A 10,665-nucleotide genomic window follows, 5' to 3' on the forward strand; every position below is an offset into this window, starting at 1 on the left:
CCCCAACCCCATGACATGTCAACACTCTCCCCTTCTTGACCCTGGCCTCCCCATTTCCATTCGTCCAGCTTTCCTGTCTCCTCTTGCCTTCTCGTCCTTGCCCCTGGGCTGGTGTGTCCATTTAGTCTGGTATACGTGGTTGAACTACATGTGTTATTGTTTGTTTTATGGGCCTGTCTAATCTTTGCCTGAAGGGTGAACTTCAGGAGTGACTTCAGTTACTGAGTTAAAACGGTGTCTGGGGGCCATACTCTTGGGGTTTGTAAGCTGAGTCTTGACTCACCTTCTGAAACCTCTGACTCACCTTCTGAAACCTTGATTTCTTTGTTTTCTTTTCTTTAAATTCAAGAAGCATTCATTAAATGTCTGCTTTATGTGTTGAAAGTATTAAGATCATAAGGTAAGATGTCATTCATCCTTTCAAGAAGCTCATAAACTAGTTTAGTCCATGAATGGATAATTATTAAATAATGTAATGGCATCTGTTTTGAGATTTCATTTACTTCACCTCCTAGCCTCAGAATTTTGAATTCCTTATTATCTATTTCACTGGTTCTGTCTCCTGCTTTCTTGGTTTATATGGGGCCCAAGGTCAGTACACACATCTCTTGAATCTTGGGCTGCTTTGCAGTTTTTCTTATACCTGAGATAGTCCTGTTTGTGGCTTGATCTTTAGTTGGGAATCCAAAAGTGTAGACAAAACCAGGAAGGGAATGAGTTTAATGAGGGGTGTAGTATTAATAACAAAAGTAGATTTTGCAGAAAGTGATGTGAATCCCCCTATTTAGTACTAAAGGAATTAGAAATTTATTGAGTTTCATCAAGAAAAATTCAGCATTGATCAAAAGAGATACCCATTTGTATGACCATCTCTAAACACTGTTTTGGGGAGCCCTGGTGGCATAGTGGTTAAGCACTTGGCTACTAAACAAAAGGTTGGCAGTTCAAGACCTGGTGATCTGCTCCATAAAGATTACAGTTTAGGATACCCAATGGGACAGTTCTATTCTGTCTTACAGGGTTGCTGTGAGTCAGAATCCACTGGACAGCACACAGTAACATACTGTGTTTTGTTACTCTGGTATATCTTACCTGTTTTGTATCAAAAAGTTGCTTTTAGAATGGTTGGGAATGAGATTGTCATTCCCATGTGATATAATGTTACTTATAAAATATAATGTAGTCATTATCTTGTTCCCTATTTTTAAAAATTATGATCTTTGATTAAAAATTTTGGCATGTAAATGTCCAGGAATTGTTCCTATATTATGTTATTGTATTAATAATACTATATTACAAAGTTTCCAGCTCATACTGTTTTGAAAATAAAACAATCTTTCTCTTTTCTTTTTTTAGTCTATTTCTTTGTTTTGTTTCTAAATTCTGAAAGTTTGCTTAACTTTGCCATGTTTCAAGATTTGTTAGAGCTTTGTTATATTTGTGATGTGATAGAGCAGGGCAAAGGTTACTCTTGCACAGGACAGACTAGGATGAGACCACACTTAGAAATAGCTCTGCCTGTTAAGAGCTGATCTGGCCTACACTATAGCTACTAAACAAAAGTTCTCTTTAGTAGGCCATGCTAGGGTAGAACAGCCAGGTAATAATCTGGTTAACTTACTGTTAATGGAAATTCAAGGAAAAGAAACACATGAAATGTGGGATACGAGGTTTTGTGTGTGTGTGTGTGTGTGTGTGTGTGTGTAAATAAGCAAATGAATGAATACATACATACATGTATACATTTGTATTAACATCAGTGGTCACCAGAGAATTCTGTTTTTGGATATTGGGCTCTAGATAATGGCATGATACCAGTCCTTGGGATTGGAACTGATAATCCAAAGGTGAGGGCCCAGTTCTAGGAAGAAACAAGGCAGTGACCAGACTGGTATGTCCAAAAGGATCAAGACAGAAGCTTAGTTATAATAATTGAAGTATAAACAGGGTTAGGACAGCAGAAGGGTAGGAGTAGAAACAGGATTGGAAATAGAGTGGATTTCAGAACAAGCTAGAAACCCTAGTCACCTAATCTGGGCCATAAAGGCTGGGGTGAATTAGCATTAATGGTGATTTGATCCTGACTCCAAAATTTGGGCTGAAGCTACTTAAGCATCTCCTGTCACAAGTCCATATAGATGAGTTAGGATATAAATGTCAGGAGAAGCGAGGTACACAGAGAGCAGAAACAGTCTGGGCTTGACATTCTTTTGTATACTATTAAGAGACTTAAGGGAAAGATAATTTCCAGTGTTAATCAGTAATCATTTAGTCTTTTGGCACTTGTAGGCATCACAAGATACAGAGAACTGCTGATGCTCCCTAATAACATCTTACCAGGGAACTGCTGCTAAAATGAACAGACTAAAGCTTTGGAGTAAATGTGCTTTCTTGCAAAATAGGAGGATATGAAAAAGCATGTTAGACATGAGGGTTCTAATGGCACAATTCTGAAGGCAGAGTACACTATGTTAGTTTCTGAGTGGGGTAAGAGGAAGCAAGGAATATGATAATTATGATAATATTGACGTTAAAATAAGAACCCTCCCTACCTTTCATTTACTTCCTAGAAAAAGTCATATTAGCATTTTTTGGTTGCAGCCAACTGACACTCACTAGTTTAAGGGGTAGGTGGATTTGTGGGACTCATACTGAGAACTGAATGATGAATTGAACAAGTGGGGCTTGAACAGAAGAAACCAGAGGAGTTCCGGGAATCTCTTTGGCAGGAGTTTTTATACCTTTTTTTCTACACCCTTGCCATTAGTCATGGTTCTGCAAAGATTTAGTTTCTGTGTTACCTTTTCAGTTTTTGTATTCCAACAGGAAAGGGTTAGATTAGCTTAGTTTGAATCAGGTATCTGTCTCTCCCAGAGCCACGGATGCTGGGTTCTGTGATACAGTCATAACCCCAGGGGGTCCATCCCTCTGTGCTGAAGACCATTCCCGGAGAAGGGGAAGCAAAAGCTGGCAGTTCTCCAGAAAGTATCTAGAACATCTCACTCCCTTTCCCTTTCCTTCTTCTTCATTCCTTATCTACTTCTATAAAGGCAGAGATAACCCTGCTATCCCATCTATTGAGGCAGTTTTTACCAGTGGGAGAAAACCCAAATGCACCCAGAGGCAGTTCATAGGGCTACTGACTCTGGGCGCTATTGCTGCTTCCTCTGGTTCCATTGTGATTCTTTCTTGATATTCTACAACGTATAGACTAAATGTCAATTTAACTCCTGCTAACTTGCCATCTATATCACTGGGGGAAAGGAAGAGGAAATAAATATATTTAAAAGGGAAGGACAGGGGTACTTATTACATACCAGTGACTAGTAAGAAAACAAGTGGCAGCTAAATCCTTAGTTTTGCATCTACATACAAAGCCCTGACCTCTTTCACTTCTAATTTCATATTTCTATTGCCTTCTGTGCTAGTATCTTGGCTCATCAGGGTTCTATTCCTAGCAAACTGTCTTAGGCTGGGTACTTTAGAGAAGCAATTATCAGTAAAACGTATAAATATATACATAGATTTATATCAAGGAAGTGGCTCACGCAGTTGTAGAGACTGGAATGTCCCAAGTCCATGGATTAGGATAGAGGCTTCTCCTGACTCACGTAGTCACAGGGTCTGGTGAACCCGGGATCGGCAGGTTGGAGAGCAGGGCTTCACTCACAGGATGTAAAGATCACCGAATCCCAGGATCGGCAGATAAGTTGCTCACTGAAGTCCCAAGAACCGGAGGTCAGACAAACAGGAGGCAACTGCAGGATCCAGAGCGAGCAAAAAGCCAGAATGTCTGCTTATATTTGGATGCAGGCCACATCCCCAAGGAAACTGTCTTTCAACTGATTGGCTACTCACAGCACATCCATCATGGGAGTGATCACATATAAACGCTGAGAATCATGGCCCAGCCAAGTTGACGCACAATCTTAACCATCACACTGTCCCAAGCTTTTATTCCTGAAAAGGAGTCGCTGGAAGTTCCAACTATATGGAATTGTGATAATCTTCCACTGTCCTTAACACTGTGCATAGTATGTGCGATCAGAAGATATTGCAGGAGATTCCTCTGAGTTCTCATAGATTTAGGAAGTATAGTAGCAAGCCTTTTCCCCTTGAAGTCAGGGACAGTTGCCCCCAACCAATTCATGTAACCTTCATCTTTGCTCGTTTTGCTGCTGTCATGAGGTAAACAAACTGGATGGTTTTCAATAGAGTGGAACAGTTATTATGTCTCCTGGTACAATGTAATAATATATAAAATACAATTATATAAAATAATAAGAGAGTCCGTGGTTTACAAATGAGTTCCATTCCTAAGTCTGGGATTTATCCATAAGTCGGAACAGTTAGGTATGGTTTGTATCTAACATCAGTAAGTCAAATGTTTGTCTTAGTATGTAATACAGAGTGTACCATTTTATACATTAAAACCATTAAAGAAACAGTTCCAGATACACTGAAACATCTTTAACATAATAATACAGTAATAATGTTTTGATGTACGTTACGAAGTAGTGCCTGTTTGTTATTACTAACCATTGTACACACCTTTTCCACAGTTGAAGAGATAGCTACAGGGCAAACATTACCCGAGATTCTCAGAAGAGTCTGTTCTGTAAAATCTTTTAGACCAATTAGATACTTTATTGTAGACTCTGAACTAAAAAAATTGACTTGTATTTTTGCTGGGTTTTGAACCCTTCTCAGAAGAGGCAGGGAAGATTAGGGGGTGTGGTAGGATGGGTGCTGGAGCCAAACTAATCATTCCCCTCATCACCTTCTCACCAGACCTGTCAACCCCACCCATGCACCGACTATGAGGCTGCTGCCTTGGGATGTGAGGGAGAAAGTGCCAGTCAGGATGTGTTAAGGCAAGCCCCGGGCCCAAGGGTTGGGAAGAAAAAGCTTAGGGAAACCCAAATCGGAGGTTCTCCACAGACCCCTGAAAACCATATGGACGTATAGAGGTCAGGAATCTAAGACTGCCACCTCCCCCCTTTCAAGCCACCAAAAGGCCAAGAACCGCTGCAATAGTGAAATCCCACAGGTGTAAGGTAGCGGAAACAGAAGCCCAGAGAGGAACTGTGATGGCCCCAGGCTGTACAGCATGGAGGGCCCAGCGGAATGGGGTGGGGGCGAAGCTGGGTAAGGGGTCTGGCCATTTGCCCAGTGCTGTGCTCTGGTTGTACTCAGAGAACACGTGGAGCCCGCTTCCTGGCCCCTGGCTGCCACCACCTGCAGGCTAGCATTGCAGAGCAGAGTGGCAGTGCTTGGGGCAAGCAGACGGTGGTGCTGGCCCTTTCTGAGGGAGGTGGGTGCATGTGGGCTCTCTGCTGCGGGCTGCAGCTGGGTGCACCATGTCACGGGGGCCTGCCCTCTGCCAGTGGCCGCCCCAGGACCTACTGAGGTACTTGCTCATGTGAGCAAAGCTTGGCCCGAGGGAACCTGGGGGCCCAAACACCGAGTCAGTTTTTTCCTGATAGGCTTTATGGGGTTGGTTTATACCTATGGTTGTACATAAGTCGGACATAACCCGGGCAATGCCTGTATATAAAATGTGTAGTAATGCATATAAAATGTAGTAAGTATTCTTTCTTGGATTCTAAAACTTCCAGATCAGTAGATTCTAAAGTTGTTGAGTTAAGATGCAAAAATTTGAGAGCAGGTGAAAGACACCACCTTCACTATCATTGCTTGGTTCCCATATCCAGTGTGTTCTGGAGTTGGGAGACATCATGTATTGGCTTCAAAGCCTATTTTATATCTTACAGGACAGCCTCCTGATTTCAGATTTCAGCTGGGGCAGCAGCTGGCGTATGAATCTTCAAGAAGATATTACCTTCTACTATATAGGGATTCTGTGAGTAGGAATCAACTTGATGGCACACAACAGCATCAGCAACCTAAGAACAGTGGCTTCTGAATAAGAAGCTATTTGGTAAGATTAGTAAGACCCCTGGACATTTACCCATGGCCACTTGAAGTAAATTCCTGGATTGGCCATGTATGATACCTTGGATTTATATGAAGCATTCACTTATGGATAGTGGTGCTGGCAGAGGCAAATTCAGAATTGGGGTCTCTTTTACAGTGAGGGCCAGCCATCACTATTTCTGTGCTACAAAGAGCTTGATGCAATTTGCCTGCTAAGAAGTAGTTGGGGGATTCTCCTAGGTATGGTGCCCTGTGGGAGACTTGGGCAAATGATTCTCAATATAGTGATAGTGACATCAGTCTTAGTGAGTCCATGCAGTTGAGCCCTTGCATAACCACTTCTCATGCATCCTGGTTGTTTTGTTCATGAGGTGAATCACCAGGCTGGCTGAGGAAGAATTATTACTTGATCTATGATATAGGTCATCTAATCTACCTGATTATTAAGAGGCTTTATATTTTAATTTGTTTCCTTTGGCAGTGGCAGATTCTGGTGAACACAGATATGGGACAGGGATTCTTTTTAGTCTCTGGACCTGTTGTGAGAGGCTGAATGCAAGTAGCCATTCCCTGTATCTCCCTGTCATTTATTCTCTCTCTGATCTTTTCTTTCAAGTTCATTGATCATGCACAGAAAAGGGAAAGACTATAAACTAAGCAGCCTACCACAGAAGTGTCTACTACTGAAGCAATAATATATTCTAAAAGTTCTCAAAACATAAGCAATGTTTTTAAGCCAAGCCATGTAACTATATTTTTTAATGTTAATTTTTTTATTGTCTCGGTTGGCTCAGATCTTTTGTTTTATAGTTCTTCAACTACAAAGGCTTCACTTTAAAATTTGCTTTTATTTTGCATTATAGAATGCTAATATGTCATATATTGTGTGTGTGTTAAGGCATGTATGTGTCTATAGATATATGTACATACATCATTTGAGCATAGAAGATGTCTGAAAAGTTGCACATCAAACTGTTAATAATGACTACCTTTGGGGAATGGGATAGGGGATGAGAAAAGGAATTGGTAATGTGATACAGAGCAGACTTTCATTGTTTTACTTCAAAAACTGTTCTTCACGATATATTTTTTAAAATTCTACTCAGCCTGTACTTTCATTAATATGAAAATGCTAGCATATGATTTTTGTTTCATATAGTTAAAGTTAGGAGAGAGAATATCTGGATCATTAAGGACTAATAAACAGTGCTTATATAAAACTATCTGTGCTGTCAACAAAAACATACGTAGTGGGTTTTTTGTTTTGTTTTTTGACTTTTTTTTAGCATATATAATTTTGACGATCAGATGCTTATTGAAAGTCAGTGCATGAGTTACAGTTTTTCATGTAATTACACTTAGGTTGAGCCACTTTGCTTTCCCCATCAACATAAAGTTTCTATTTAAGACTCACTCTGTAATTAACAAAAACTATAATATACCTTAATCTGAAACGTCTGTAATTCAGAGGTCATGTTGTAATAAGGAATTGCAGGAGGGAGACCTTCAACATGTTATTCTTCCTTGCTAATTTTCGGTTTCATGTCTGGGCATCTGATGGGACCCAGTGCTATGGAGGGCTCCTAACTAGGAGTGTAAGAACTTCTTTTCTAGTTTTTTTGTATGCGCTCTTGTTACCGTAACAATGCGGATTGGAGCCGCCTGCCGCAGTAGCCAATTCTGAGATGGGTGAGGTGAGCAGCAAGAGTTTTATTATATATCAATATATAGGAGACAGAGGGGAATAGATTCCTCCAAAAAACCTGTCTCCCCCACTGGAGATCGGCTGAAGACTTTTATAGGGACAGGATTATGGGTCTTAGAAGTTTGTGTTAGTTCCCCCTTGAGGTGGTCATGTCTCAGATGAGTTAATCTTTTACTGATATTCTTGGAAGTTATCTGGCGACATCCTGGTTTTCTTGTCACAGACGGGTGCTTTGTTCGGTTTTTTGATCCTTAGATCATTATCACTTGTTTTCCACCCTCCAAGGAGGAACTTCAGTTAATCTTAAACCTTTTGTAGGGACTGGAACGAGGGGGAAAAACAAGATCATGAGACAGTGTGGCGGTTAGCAATGGGGAATAATAATAGTGAGCCGGGCCTATGCTGCCTCTTCCACTCTTAGCTTGGATGGAGGCAACAGGGAGGCAAGAGGGAGCAAGCAATTCTTAGACTCTTTCTGTCAGGTTTATTTTTTGTAGTGATATGGACAAAACATTCTGAAACATTTTTAGATGTACTATGGCTGAGGCTGGATCCCTGGTTCTCACTGACGAAGGAGGAATATACAAATACGGAATGGGGCAAGACCAGAAAGAATCTTGTGGAGATTGGAATCTTGAAAGTCTCAGTGTGAATTCATTATTTTTAAAACAAGTATATGTATACGTACACTTGTATATGTGCATATACATACGTGTATATGTATGCATACCTTTGTATGTATATGTGTATATATGCATGTGTATTTCCTGGCTCTGTCCAATGAAAAAGCTAAGACGCAAAGACATCCTGTTAGCAATGAACACACCTAACTCTCAAATCTTGGTCTGTAAAAAATACCACTTCCCCCACTCATAGGAACCAGGACTTCTCAGAGAAATGGCTGATTCCAGGCCTGGGCAGGGTACATACAAGGTGAGCCTGGAACATTATTTTATGCCAGAAAATAAGAAAATATTTTTTTTAAAAACAGTGCATGTCACAAGAAGTCTGTTGGGGCTCCTACTGGCCAAATCTGTGACAATTTGAGCATCAAAATAATTAAGTATAATAATAAATTATATACCATTAAAAATAGGAATTCGTTATCTATAGTTTTAATAAACTAATAAATGAATAAATGGAGAAAAAGGGAGGGCTCTTCATTACAGTAGAATGCTGAGTTCTGGAGTTGGAAATTTTTGCAACCATCATATTAAAGATTAGATCAGGCAAGAATCATAACAAAATCTGGGGGAATATTGATGAGGAATATTGATATTTCCATGGTCTTAAAGTGTCTCCCCAAAGACTGCATTTTAGTTGCAAGGGGAAAAATAATAGGTCGCTATGAGTCGGAATCGACTCGATGACAATGGGGTATATATGTATGTTGGAAAAATCTGACAACAGTATAGTGCAAATGGATACCATGTGACTCCAGATAAGACACCCTGAGGGGACGCCTCATTACCTATGTTATGTTCTGGCTAAGAATGCATACCTTGAATCTAATCATGAGGAAACATCAGACAAACCAAAATGAGAAAGTTTCTATTAAAAAGAAAGGGGGAGGGACTGTATTTTTGCAAAAAAGTCAACGTCATAAAAAAACAAAGAAAAGTGGAATTAAAGGAAGCAAAAGAGAGCTGACTATTAAATGCAATACCTGACCCTAGACTAGATCCTGTACTGAATAGGGAAGAAAATGCTATAAAGGGTATTATTAGATCAATTGAAAAAAAAAATTGGAAGATGGACCACAGCTTAGATAAAAATATTGTAACAATGTTAACTTTAACTGTGCTGCGCTTATAAAGAGAAAACCTCTACTTTTAGGAAATACACATTGAAGTAAGAAGCAGAGGGCCATGATGTATAATTTCTCCTTGTTGGATTCAGAAAAAAAGTTGTGTGTGTGTAAAGAAGGAGAGTGACAAAGAGCACATGAGCACAAATGATAAAACAAAGGAGGTAACTTATTAACATAAGTCTGAGTATAAGGGTGATTTCTCTGTTATTTTTGTAACTTTTCTATGAGTTTGAAGTTGTTTCCAAATAAAATATTTAAAATTAAAAAAAATATGGCTTTTATTTTTAGATTTTATATTTATAAAACTTGGTTCTTTGTCTGGAATCAGTTTGGCATGAACATTTGTATATTTTCCTGTATGTTGGTGGTATTGCTCCACAAGCCAGCTATTTTTCAGTATGACAGCAGTTAGTGGAAAATAAATGAGCCCTATTCTGTTAGTGGTCAGAGTCTAAAAACCTAATATTATTTTCATTTACTATAATGATGATTTCAGGCTTATGGAAGTATTAGCTACAATATCTATGGAAGTCTTTGGGGTTAAATAATTGTCATCACTTATGAAGAAATTTTGAAATGATTACATCAAGAATCCGCTCTAGCCCCGTGGTTAGTTAGATTATCTTGCTTTGTGAACTGAGGAAGAGTCTCATTTTTAGCCTTAGGAGAGAGTAGGTTATTCTTTTGTCAGTTCATTCCATAAACGTTTGTTGAATGCCTTCTATATGTCAGATTCCTTTCTAGGCATTAGAGATGCAGCACCAAACAAAACAAAGCTCTTGCCCTGATGGATTTTGCGTTTTAGTGGGAGGACATAGATAATAAATAGAAATAGAAGTAAAATAAGTGAATGTTAGATTACAGAAAGACCTACAGAGAAAAATTAATAAGGAAAAGGTAGTAGGGAGTGCTGGGGCATATGCAAGTTGTCGCAGTTTTAAATAGAGTTTTGTCATGGATTGAATTATGTCTCCCAAAAAATGTGTCAGTTTGGCTGGGCCATGATTCCTGGTATTGTGTGATTTTCCTCTATGTTGTAAATCTTGCCTCTATGATGTTAATGAGAGAGGATGGGCGGCAGTTGTGTCAGTGAGGCAGGACTCAAATCTACAAGATTGGATTGTGTCCTGAGGCAATCTCTTGAGATATAAAAGAGAGAAGTGAGCAGAGAGACAGGGGGACCTCATACCACCAAGAAAGCAGTGCCTTGAGC

The sequence above is a fragment of the Trichechus manatus genome, unplaced genomic scaffold, assembly GCF_000243295.1.
Source record: "Trichechus manatus latirostris isolate Lorelei unplaced genomic scaffold, TriManLat1.0 scaffold00257, whole genome shotgun sequence".
Taxonomy (NCBI): domain Eukaryota; kingdom Metazoa; phylum Chordata; class Mammalia; order Sirenia; family Trichechidae; genus Trichechus; species Trichechus manatus.